This window comes from Mastigoproctus giganteus, chromosome 4 (genome assembly GCF_048544385.1).
Source record: "Mastigoproctus giganteus isolate SK-2022 chromosome 4, ASM4854438v1, whole genome shotgun sequence".
Lineage (NCBI taxonomy): Eukaryota > Metazoa > Arthropoda > Arachnida > Uropygi > Thelyphonidae > Mastigoproctus > Mastigoproctus giganteus.
The window spans coordinates 180,145,124-180,159,126 of record NC_143578.1 but is presented as its reverse complement, the minus strand read 5'-3'; the positions used below and the strand labels follow the sequence as shown (position 1 = coordinate 180,159,126).

Here is a 14,003-nt window from a genome sequence, read left to right as displayed (position 1 = left end):
AAAAGGAGTGCAAAAAAGTTGTATATGGAATGTGAACCAGTGTAACTTTTCAGCTGCTGCAAAAGCATTGTGGTAGGATAATATATCTAATGTGGCTTTACAAAAAGAACAAGAAGAAAAAAATTCATCCTTTAATAACCACAGAGACAAGAAGAATGCTTCCATTTTGAGAATTTAAAACTTGTCCAATTTCCTCTTAATTTTTTGTTTTTATGATTCACTGCAATTGCACTTACTCACTTAGAACATAAGGCACTAAATTTGACAGTTTTTTATTCTACTGCACCACCTGTCTGGCAAAATTTTTAAATTCTAAATAAATGCATTTCATTTCTAAGATCGTTTCATGCACTCTGCATTTAATTAATTTTGATTTTAAAAATGCATTTTTAATTAAAGCAAGAAAGATTTTTCATTAATTTTAAATCATCATTAATAGAATATTCATTGAACTTTTAAGTTCATCAAATATGTTGCAGATAAATGCTTATGCTTCAAAGATCGTGCATTGCGGTCAATTGCATTACTGGACTAGAATTCAAGGATCATAAATACAGATAGTCAAAGAATATTTAATTTTCAATTGCAACTTGTAATTACCTGTAGACAAAAAGAAAATTGTCCTAAAACAGTTAGTATGGATGGTTATAATATATACATATATATTTCAAAAGTATATGAAAGTATGTCCAATATTGATAACAATAAACAATAGTAATAATCTTTGCTGTGCTGTATTCTTTGTTAAATAGTTTATCTGGACCCATTTATAATTTCTTGTAAAATAAGTATGCAAAGATTGTTTGACTGAGAATTCAAACAACATTCAAATATATTTTCACATACAACAAATGTCTCTTGGTTTTCCAGACTCACCTATATAAAATTAGAACACACACAATACTTAGAAAGGACTGACATTTGTTTAATATAAAAGATTTATGAGTGAAGAGTGGAGGAAGGGGTTAAAATCAAAAATCAACTGATTTTTAAATTGGCAATATGAAGAATCAATGCTATAAATACTGAATACAGATTCCCATCTTGAGTCCAGTAGAAAATAAACTCTCTTCACATTAAAATACACAGTTCACATATAGGGGATTGATTTTCCTTTCACCTTACAAAATATTTTCTTTGGAGTTTCACAAGCTTCAAATTTTTCATACCAATATCATTACTCTGGAAAGAAAAGCTTGGAAATTTGGCTGGCAACATCAAATACTGCAAGAGTTATGGTTAGTTCCTGGATGATATTTTTTAGCGATTTCTAACCACTATCCAAGGTATATGGGCACCTGAATCAAACTCATGTGATTATTATCTCTGTAGTTACTTCAAAGACAGTGTTTCAGAACCATTCCTGCACTAAAAAAACATTCGAAGATGACTTTTTTTTTGTGTCGGAGGAAATATTGGAGATATTCTTCACACTCCATTGTGACACATTAATGACAAATATAGAGGACACACTGAACACATTATGGAATGAATTTCCCAATAATGCTAAATACAGGGTGATTCATGAAGATATGGAGTAACTTCAAGAGCTGATTCCTGAAGCAATTTTGAGTAAAAAAGTGACACTGTGTAAAAAAGTAAATAAAGTAGAGAACATTGCATAAAGAAGACATGTATCTCCATACCATTTGCAGTGTGTTCAACACCTCGAACTTGGGATCCTGCCTCATGGCTGGAATTGTAAATGGGTGAACAATTGCCATTTGCATCAAGTGATCATCATATCGCATTAAGTGAAGAAATTCAATTCACCCGAGGCAATTCCAATGCTTAGTCAGAAATAAATACCCATGCCACTGTGGAGAGTAATTTTCAAAACCAATTCAGTGTCAATGTGTGGAATCCTCTATGATCAGTTGATAAATCCATTTATTTTTCAGGAGAGGTCTATATACAATTTCTGCAAAATGAATTGCTGAAACTATTCAAAAGTGTATCTTTAGCTACACTACATTGAATGTACTTCCAACGCAAGGGAACTCCTCCTCATTGTTCCCATGTAGTGGTTACTCACCTCAATGACCAGTTCTCTGAGCAATGGACCAATCACAGCGGTCACAAAATTGAGAGATGCATTATTTGATCACATATTGAATGCTTGAAGCCTGCATAAAAGACAACCAGGATGAGCCTTGGTGAGCAATGTACAAGATTCACACAAGTGGCAAAATGCACTGAAGAGGTGGCGTTGGTGTTTTTGAGAATTTACTTGAAACATATGTGCATATATATCTGTAAACACAAGAAGAAACTTTCCTAAATAAAAATAAAGAAATAAAGCAACATTTTATCAGTTATGTTTATATGTCAATTCTTAATATTTTTATTTCTAAGATTTAAACAGCCACAGCCCTGTAATCATTCCGAATCAGTATTTGATCAGAATCAAATTCCAATTCTGAATGATTACAGAACTGTGACCATATTCCAATTCTGAATGATTGCAAATTGGAAAAAGACCTATGTTTATTAACTTTAAAAAGCTATTACTCAAAAATATCTCAGAAATCAACTCCTGAAGTTACCACTTTGTTAATCACCCTTTATATAGTTAAATTGTTAATTTCTGTTTCTCAATAATCTTTTACATTCTGCACGTGAATAAAATGGCATGAGGAATAAAAAATCACCCTGTAGTTACATTCAGCAAAAACAGTTTCATAACAATAACGTAAAGAATAGAAAACTTTCGATTTAATACATCATTAAAAGATTTTATTCAGAAATTTTGCCCTCCACATTTTGTTGGAATCGTGATTACAACAGCAGACTCTAACTAGCAACCCGCAGAACAATAAGAACTACTGTTCTTATCAGCGGCGCGTTATGGCTTCATGGGCCCGGGCAAATTTGAATTTGGGGGCCCTATATATAGTGTTGAATTTTTCTTCAGGGGGAAATCTCGTGCCTCCGGTATACTCTTACCCATGCAAAAAGCTAAATAATAATAATTGTAGATATAATTTTATTAAAAATAAAACAAAATTACATGTATGACATTTATAAAGAACTTTTATATATAGATTAAGTATAATACACAAGAAAAAGTCATAAATGAACTCAATTAGTGTTTAAGTACTTTTATGGCATTAAATAATAAACTAGATTAATTAAACGAGAATTAGAATAATATATATTTAATATAACAAAACAAACTTTCTATAAATTAAAAATAAAAATAATTCTTAACGGAACATAACAAATTGCCTAATAAAAGTTGTAATTAGAATGAAAATTTTAAGAACATTATTATATGTTTACTTTCTGTGCTTTTTGAGTTGCAAAATTATCAATCAGCTCATTACAATCAACCCCACTAATAATGTCATTTTAAATGCATAATATTGAAAATTGCATAATTTTTCTTGGCCTAAAGAATTTCAAATGTAATTTTTAATTCTTTTAAGTACACTGAAAGAACACTCTGCAGATGCATTAGAAACATGTATGGTTAAATATATTTTTAAAATTATGTCCACATTAGGAAACGTAGAAACTAGCCCTTCCTGAATCTCTTTATACATTAATAAAGGAGAATTTAAATTTTCATTTTTTGCAAATTGTACAAAGTGGGCAAATTCTTCCTTAAAAATACTAACGTCAATGTCGTTTGAATATGTATTTATTAAATTTAAAATATATTCATCATACTCATTTGGTGAAATTTCTTTTAAGTTGATTGATATTTATTAATATGGCAAAATAATTTAAAATATTTTGATAAGCCTCAACACGTCTTTGAATGTCTGATACCAACTAATCGCGGATAACATTCAAACAATTCACTATAAATCCTTGTTTGCCTGCCAATTGCACATCCTCATTTCCATCTCTTTTCTCATCAAAATGTAATTTCCTTTTGCGTTTTCTCCCTTTGTCTGACTTATTATTTGTTAATGCAGAACATTCTGATTCTATAGTATCAAAATATTCATTGTTGTTTCGAATGTCTTCTGATATGTACAAAGATAACGATTTTTAAAGATTTACGGCATTGTGTAAATCAGAATTTTTATTTTGAAGACTTTTACTAGTTGCATTCAATCTTTGTAGAATTGCATTCCATATGAAAAGTAAAAGTGTTGTTTCAAAATCTTCAAAGTTTCATATAGCTTTTTTGCTTCTAATTTTGTTACAGGTTTTTCATTACAATCTTCAAGTTTTAAATAAAGATTCTTTTATGGCCAAAAAATTCATCTTAACAGCTTTGTTATTTTGTTTGTTTTGTTATTTGGTTTTTTAGGAGCATTAGCAACTAAGGCCCTAACTCCGGGAATGCGGTGGTCATTCCCTGACCTTTCCACATCCTCTGTATTTGGTGGTGACGGGCTCGAACCCTGGTCTAATCAAGAAGCGTGTGCTACGCACTGCTGCTCCTTCCCACCTGGCTATGGAGGTGCCCATCTTAACAGATAAAATTGCATCTGCTCTTGAGGACCACCTTGTAGAACAATTTTTTTTTAATGTTACATTTCCTTTTGCAGTTGTTTTCATTAAAATATCCCATCTCTTTGTAGAAGAAGAGAAAAATACAAATAAATTTTGAATAAAATCGAAGAAATGGAGTGCTTTCGGACAAGCTTATGCAGCAGAATTTCCCACTAAATTTAGGCTATGAGCCACACAAAGGACATAAAATGCAGCTTTACTATGGCTCCTAATCTTCGCTTGTAGCCCGTTGTATATCCCGGATATGCTGGCTGTATTGTTGTAAGATTACCCTCGACAGGTTTGGATATCTAAACCATATTCCATTAATTTTGAAGTTATAATATTTTCTAAGTAGCTAGCATCATGCTTTTCGGTATATAGGAAAGACAAGAAACGTTCCTGAATTTTATTTTCTTTATCTAAATATCGTATAATAAATGATTAATTGATCTGTGTGACTTATGTCGGGAGTAGAGTCAAGAATAAGTGAAAAGTATTTAGCCTGTTTGATTTCATTAATAATTGTATTTCTTATGTTAGCGGCCATTAAATGTATGAATTCGTCACACGTAGTATTAGAAAGATAATTCACCTGTCCTTTACCAAATTTACCATGAGTTTCTAAGTGAGTTTTTAAAAACATATCAAAATTAGCTAAGTATGCTAAGCAACTCATAAAATTTCCTGCAATACTATCATGCCCTCGAAATCCCAACCCTAATGAAGCTAACAGTTTCACAGTCGCAACAACTCTATTTAGAACCTCACGCCAATAATTTGTTTGTTTTTCATTAGCTTTTATCAACTCTAAATCAATTCTTCCTACACTTTTCAAGCGCTTTACGTACACACACATATTTTCCTTATGTTCTTTAGACTCATCATGCCTTTTTTAAAATATCAACAATATGTTTCCAATCATTACATCCAGTAACTAATAATTTTTTTTGATTTAACTGAAAACAATTTGCAAATAAAAAGTACACAGATTTTGTGGTTTATGAAAATATTAACCACTCTTTTTTCTGTGGTACCATTAGCTCTAATTAAATAGAAATGGGATTCGTTTAATTTTCTTGTAATGATTTTTCCATCACAATTAAAATTTCGATTTGAATTTTTAATGTTTCCAAAATTTTTCGGTTTTTCGCGAAGGCAAAACTCAAAATCATTTGTGATGGGGTTTGGCCATAAAACAATATCTTTAGTGTATGTTTTATGTTTGATATTATTTGTATGTATTGCATTCGTATTTTTATCATTATCATTGATATTGTTTGTATTAATATTTTGATCATTATTATCATTGATATTTGTATTAATATTTTTATCATTGTTATCATTAATATTGTAAACAGTTGCGTTGTTGGTATTGTTTTCAATTTTATCAATAATTACGCCAGCTGATACTGTTGAGTTGGAAGGTTCATTTTCTATCCTATTTTCTTCTGTTTTGCTGCTGTCATCTTCTCGATTTTTTATTGCTACAAAATCCTGTAATGAGGTTTATTTCTTTTTTTTAATTCCGCCTCTAATTTTCTGCTTCTTTCTTTTTTGAAACCCAGATTCTTACATTCTTTTCATCGCCCTAAAATATTATTTTTATATTCGTATATTGTATAATTTATTATTTTTATTACTTTATTCATCTAATTGTTTTTCATAATTAAGTAAAATAATATTTGAATGTACAATGTAAAATAGAAATCCAGTATTCTACCCCAATTACAGAAAATAAAATGAAAGAAAATTTGTTTAAATTAATTGTACATTATCGCGGGAAAGAGCCCATGCCAAATCATGTGTTAGAATTAGTATAAAATATAAATTAAATATTTTAACAACAAAACAAACAAAATACTAGTATTAATACCTACCTCGAATTTTCTCTTTATTTATTAAACAACGTTTGTAACTTATACACTTACTGTTAATACAATAATACACAATACATTTGTTGGCACACACTATGTTGATATCAGCGATCAGCCATATGTACTGTCTGTACCACGGGGATGACACGGCCCGTTATAGTTGTCAATCTTAAAATCCCACTCGGGCCGAAGGACCTCCAGTGGCGAAAACAGTGCGGGAGTAAATGATATCTACTACTTATCAACAATAACCAGAGCAAATGTAACTGAATTTTATTCTTCTACTCGTGTAATGTGATATAGGATTTTAAGATCGACAACTATAATGGCCCTTTTCACGGAGATGGTTTCTATTTTGAAATAAAAACAAAATTCAGTTATACATTTGCTCTGGTTACTGTTGATAAGTAGTAGACGTCATTTACTACCGTGCTGATTTCTCCGCTGTAAGTCCTTCGGCCCTCGTCACCAGAATAGGGGCGGAATGAGACTCTAAGGTCCCCATAGAAAATACATTACGGGATAGGGTCATTGCATAGGGCTGGTCTGTACGTGGCAATACACTCTGCCCTGCGCCAAGGTGTTTATATTTCATATGTTGCCATATGCTTGCATCACACCTGCAATCTAGGGTCCCCAGATATGGGACCGAAATTTAATTTCCGATTATTTTACTGCAAAAATGAGTTTATAGAATATTGATTTGGAGACTTTGGGGCCCCCCTGTTGATGGGGAACCCCAGGCAATTGCCCTTTTTGCCCATAGGATAACGCGCCGCTGGTTCTTATTATCTCAAAAGAGAATTGTTGGAATATAAAAAGTAGCTTTCTGGGGTTAGGGACCCATTTCTCTTCAGAAATTTTTCTGGCAATGGGACATAAAAAGAATGAATCAACCATATTTCATGGTTTAATGTGAAGAATATATAGTTCATTGTTACACTTTCACAAAGATATACATTTATCCCAACTCCGAATACGATAAAAAGAATAAAATTAAATAATTTAATTTCTGCATGCATTGGAAGGTGATTTCTGTCTCAGACATCTTTCAGTGTGAAGGTGAATCCACAAGATCAAGATTCCACAAGAGAATCTAAAAATGGAATCAATGTGGCACAGAGAGATTTTGTGAAGATAGAGAAAGCAATTGTACTGCTCATCAAAATGTTCACTTTGTATTTTTCCATCACACTTCATTGTTTTATGGAACTATGACGTGCTGTAGGCGATGCGGGTGTAAATCATGACTTCTTCACTTGCATAGCCTGTGGTATGTATTTGAGGGTTGACCTAGTTGCTAATCATAGCTCAAGTGATAATTCTTTTCTCTGTTACTGATGTAAGGTGATTCCTGATCTCATATTAAAACTTCGTGCATTAAAGGATTTCAGCCACTGAAGAAACAGGTGCTTGATCTAGAGACAAACCTAACTAGGAGATCAAGTTATATCCCACCAATTTGAGGACCAGAACAGAATAATCAATTGCAAACTCCTCTGGTTAAATTTTTTTTAGCGAAGGCTTATTTACCAGTACTCACCTCTTAAGATCTGTAATTAAGGTTTAAAATACATAAGAAGTAAAAGTGAAAAGATTAACTACATTAATGAAATAAAATAAGACCATGCCCTGAGGAAGAAGAAGTGCACCGCTCTTTCCCCAGTTGTCATCTCTAAAAAGAAAGAACCATACAAAAGGAAGGACTAGGAAGTAGTGTCAGTAACCAAGAGCCTAAACGTAAGACTTTCAAAGGTTTCATCGTCAGTTGTTTATGTGAAATAAGCGAAGGGTATTTTTTATATAGCAGCTGTAACTCCCAGTATGCATTACTTAAAAACATATGGGAATTTGAGATGTGTTAGCCGCCATATTGATAAAAGATTTGCTGGTAATTTTGGGTTTAGGATTTCATGTGACGTCTTTTGTCAAAACTATTCTATGGAGTATACTGTAATTGGAATTTAGCTTAATTAAAGTGATTGCAGAGTCTATTAATGAATTGTGATTAAAATATTGTGCATGTTGTGCGAGTTCAGTACCATACTGATTAGATTTTAAACTGCTGTAATGAAAGTATGATCTTGAGTTTGCTGTCTTAGATGATCCATATTTTGTGGTAGTGCTGCCTATGTAACAGGCATTACAGCCTGGTTGTCATTTAATAAAATATATTATATTGTTTGTCTCAGATATTGTATTTATATGTCTCTTTATAATTACTAAAGGAGGCTCCTAGTTTATTATATAAGGAAAAGAGTAGTGTAATGTTTGTACCTGTGAAAATGTTAAGAAGTTGTCATGCTAATTGACTGTGGTATGGGAGTACAACTTTGGTGCACTGTATATAATTATTATCAGTCTTGTTGACATGAGGGTTATTAATTCTATTTATTACTGTTAATATGGTGTTTTGGATTAGCTGTTTGGGGTATTTTCTGGCTGTAAAGGTTTTTGTTAAATATTGTAATTCTGCTACTGTATCTTCTCATGATTGGTTATATTTGATAGCATTGTGAATCTGGTTGTATAATACAGATTTCCTTGTGCTATAAGGGTGGTGAGAATAAAAATGAAGAAATTTTCCAGTGTGTTTTTTTCCTCCTATATATTCTTGTTCTAAGTCTATTTTCAGATTTATATATGATTAAATTTAGAAAGTTGATGCTATGATTTTCTTCTAATTCTAATGTATATTTTAATCTATTGTATATAGAATTAAACTTAATTAAGAGGTTATCTATAATGGCCATATTGCCTATGAGCAATATATCATCTGTATATCATATGAATAACTTAATCTCAGGGTGAACGGATTAAGTATTTGATTTTTCAATAGCTGCTAAATAAATTTCAGAGAGTGGGGCTGAAATACCCAATCCCACTGGGAGTCCATGAACTTGTTCGTAAATTTCATTCTCGAACCGAAAATGTCTTGCTCTGATTAGAATGGTGGTTAATTCCAGGGTATTACGGTCTTTGAGTATTCGGGGTATTACGGTCTTTGAGTGTAGGGTACACTGTTAATAATTCACGTAGCTTCTGTAGTGTGTAGACGACGTTTACATTGGTATATAGTGAGACGACATCATAAGACCGGAGCATAGCTATCATTATTTGATATATTAACGATATTAATGCAGTCAAAAGCTTGATTAGTGTTGTACACCCTAAATTTCAAAAATTTCATTAATGTCGAGATTATTTTAAGGGAAATGATGATAGGCCAGTGAATGCAGATTTTTTATGAGATTAGAAGGTTTATAAGATTACAGATTTATATATGCAAATTCTTCGCATATATAAATGCAAAGAAGAGAACAAACCAGATCGGACCCTTATGTAATGGACATATGAAATACTCCAGCTGATGTTGCAGATGAAATCAACAGATACTTGCATCGATATTTGCAGAAGAAAAACCCTTTATGTCAAAGAGAAATTATCGGAGTGAAGTTGAAGAATACGTAATTAATGATATTGAAATTTCACATGATTATTTAATGAAAAAACTTTCGAGCCTACAGGCAAGTAAGGCTGCTGGGTTTGATAGAATATACCCCATAATCTTAAGGGAGGCAGCAAGTGAGTGCATTAAACCATTAAAACTAATTATGAGAGCATCACTGGACTCAGGAGTGATTCCATTGGATTGAAAAAATACCAATGTATCTCCAATATATAAGGGCGGTTCTAAGAGTGAAGTGGGAAATTACCAACCAGTCAGTCTTAACTTCAGTAGTAGGGAAAATCATGGGTGGAATTCAGGATCATTTAGATAGAAATGGAATTCTGAAGGATACCTAGATGGTTTTCTAAAGGGAAAATCATGTTTAACAAACCCGGTTAGCTATTTTGACAGGGTCACTCACGAGATGGATTTAGGGAATAATTGACATTATTTATTTGGATTTCAGCAAAACATTTGACTCAGTCCCACATGAGTGGTTATTTTATAAGGTGGAACAGGTTGGAATCACAGAAAAATCCTTAGATGGATAGCAGGATGGCTTCAGGGCAGGAGGCAGAGGGTTGTGATAAATGGTTATTCCTCAGACTGGATTGATGCAAGAAGTGGGGTTCCCCGAGGATTAGTATTAGTACCACTGTTGTTTTTGATTTTCTTAAATGACATCCATGAAAATATAGAGCGTGTGTGATGTCTAAATTTGCAGATGATGTAAAGATTGGTAGAGCAGTTAATGATTACCGCCAAGCAGAGCGACTTCAGGAATGGTCAGGAAAAATGGCAGCTATGCTTTAATCCAGCAAAGTGTAAGGTATTACACCAAAATAACTTATACACTTGGTGGAGTTGAACTAAAGCCATTAGTGGAGGAAGGGACTTTGGTGTTATGCAGCGATTAGACAGGAAGTTCTCCGAGCATTGCAGACAGGTTGCAAGGAAGGCCCATGGTTTACTATTGACGATTTATTGACAGTGGTGCTAGTGACGCTGATGTATGGGGCGCTACTTCTTAAAGTTACATTAAATTGCCTTGGTTATAAGACATGTAGACTTAGATAGTAATAATAATAAGCAAGTTAAAAATACTACAAAACATTAACTGGACATGTACCATTAACAGACTTCGGTAATCTTGAAATTGTATTTAAAAATAAAATACATTCTTCGGTTTTTTTTGTTGAAAATAGATTAATAAGTTTTTCATTAAAGTTTGATGCACTGTTGACACTGATATAATTTACTTAACAGGAATTCAGGGGAATCCTGTGAATAGCAAAAAGACACTGACATTGTGACAACACCCTTCACGGTCAACAATCAAATTGGCACTGCTCTCCACAGTTCCTTTGACTCGTACCATCACCTCTAAAAAATGCATATTGGCAACCCACTGACCAGCCATTCACTCAACCACTGGGAGTCAAATGTGGAACTGTCTAGAGCACAGTTCCGCCTACGGTTAAACTTCAAAGTTGAAAACGATTCCGTGTTTTTATTTGTTTATTATTGAAATGTTTATTTGAAATAGTTGTTTTCCCATGAACCAAAGGCCTTAGGCTATGGTTGGGCCTGGATGGCCCAGGCTCTGTTTAACACATTGACTGTCATGCTAGTTTAAGAAAAAAATTCCCCTAGGCCAAAAAATATTTAGTAAATAATTCGATTAGTAATACTAAAATGAATATTGTAATGTTAGTGTTACGTCATTTTTTTTAACTTATAATATCAAAAAAAGGTTTTTTTGTGTTGCATATATGTGGCCGACGTGACCCAGTAAGTTACTTTATTTCTTGAGAAGCCATGTCGGCCACGTACGTGTGATGCTATTACGGCACACATATGAAGGTCATTTGTTTGGGTTTTTTTTTTTTTTTTTGTTAGTTGTTGGCGCATCAGCTTCTGTGGCCATAATTCACCACCCAAAGTTTTTGCACTACTCTGATCCAAGTCCGAGGCAGGATTTGAACCCGCAACCTTTGGGTTGCCAGGCAGGTGCTTTACCCACCCAGTTAGCCGGGTCGGCAAGGTCATTTGTGATTAGTTTATTGCATGTGCGGGAAACCAATTTGTCCGGTAAAGTTCCCAAAATTGGCCATAGTTCTCGTGTTGGCTTTCTTTGACTTCACCATATTTTCTTATCTACTTCTTTTTTTTTTTCTCAGCCAGTGCAGCAAAAGCCTGTGGCTTCCTTGCACTATATGGCTATTACTATTACAATAGTAATAGATGTTATAAATAAATAAATAAAAAAAAAAAAAAAAAGTGAATGGGTTGAGCAAGCTGAACACTGATGGGGTTCTTCTTCTTGCTCAGATTAAGAACCTGAGAGAGTATAGATTCAAATTGAGGAAAGACAGTTGTAGAATAGATGTGCAGAAATTTGCTTTTAGCTAGCAGGTGGTTGATTGGTGGAACAGACTTCCATCTTTTGTTGTGGAAGTTTATAGCCTAAATAAATTTAAGGCTGAGCTGGACAGGCATTTGGAATGAATGGAGGGATTTTTTTTTGGCTACAACCTTCTCAGATGTATAGAGTACATCAAAGTTAGAGCTTACAATACCGAGATTCCGGGATCCTGAATACTGAGATCCCGGTCATTTTATTTAGGATTTGAAATCCCGGTATATATACAGAAATACCAATTTTTCGGCACTCATTTCAAAAATAATTGTTTATGATTTATTCACATAAAGGTTATAAAATCGACAACAATAAATCATTAATATCACAGAATTTGTAACAGAAGGATTGTTATACACAATACAAATGCAACGGAAACTTGAAAACATCCTGAAACTGTAAGACATAAAATAATACAAATATATTCCTTAAGTAAAACGCTTATGGAATAACGAAAACATCATTACGAAAATATTTCCTTTAGTGAGAGTAGGCCTGGTAGAGTAATTAAAGAATATGGTGAACAATGATATGGCAGGTGTGGAAGGGTTAAAATTAAAAGCTTCTGAACAATAGTTTAATCCCTTTATTACACCGCTACTTGAGGATGCGACACTTAGTGCATTTTGGGAAAGGGTGTCGGTATGGAGCAGTTCAAAGTATTGTGAACAGGTGATCTAGAGGTAAAAGATGAAAGTGTTTTGTTGTGTGGGAAAAATATTGTTTTTTCTGTTTTTCCCACCAAAGGAAGAAGAATGAGTTTAAAGAATAACACCATGATTTATTCAGGTTTAAATTAGATAGGGGGAGAAACGTAAATACATGCAAACCACTCTTGGGTTTGCATGCAAGCTTCATATAAAGAAGTAGTACAGGGGGCGATTGTAACTTGCAATCAACTGAATAAATAAATAAATGAGAAGGAAATAAATAAGGTGCTCGCACCAAAAGAGGGGTTTGTGGTTATTCAGAGGAGTTGCAGACTTGCGGTGGTAGTTCTGGGAGTGTCCAGCTATATAAGGAAGAGATCTGGCAGGCATGTTCCTGTGCTAGAAGTTAATCCGGAAGTTGGATAGCACACCAGTCAGATACTGCCCTGGCTTCTACTACTGCTGTGGTAATTTCCTTCAGTATTAAATGAGAACTGTTCCCAAAATACTGATAGAGCTATACAGCAGAGATGCGGAGTTCAACTAAGAAGAGAGAGAGACATCACCACACTCCGTAGAAGGAATTCGCCCAAAGGAATCTCACCATGAAAGAGAAGGAAAGAGAAGGAAGGAAAGAGAAGGAAGTCCTCTAAACTGTGTTGTATTGGAAATGGTACTCAAATAAAGTGGGAGATTATTTTAGAGTAAGGTTGAAGTTGAAGAAATTGTGAGAAATAAGGAAATGTTTAGTACTGCGTTGATTTATTGGTGGAAGTTGTACAGAAAATTGATATTGCTAAATTAAGAGAGATTACTGTACATGGAATTGTTAGTATTAAGTAACTTACAGATTGCTGTTGTGAAGAGAATTGATATTGCTGTTGTGAAGAGAATTGATATTGCTGATTAAGAGAAATATGAGGAAGTGATTAAGATTGAATTAGTTTAGTGTTTGCAGTTGTAGAGAGAGTTGATATTGTTAATTGAGAGAAATTTTATGGATATGATAGCATGTATTAACAGATAAAATGAGAAAAATGAATAGATTAGATGTAAATGAACACCAGTTATGTATATATACTTGTAAGTAGTTTTGTATGGTAAAAGACTTTTGTTTTATATTTGTGTCATTGCTCTTGAGAAACTGACAGCTCACA

General features: G+C 33.3%; 1 protein-coding gene across 1 annotated transcript in view; it reads right to left on the bottom strand.

Annotated features, from left to right (window-relative positions):
* The window catches only part of LOC150087229 (dynamin-binding protein-like), a 427,088-nt gene that overhangs the window by 47,920 nt on the left and 365,165 nt on the right, over positions 1 to 14,003 (bottom strand). The window lies entirely within an intron of this gene.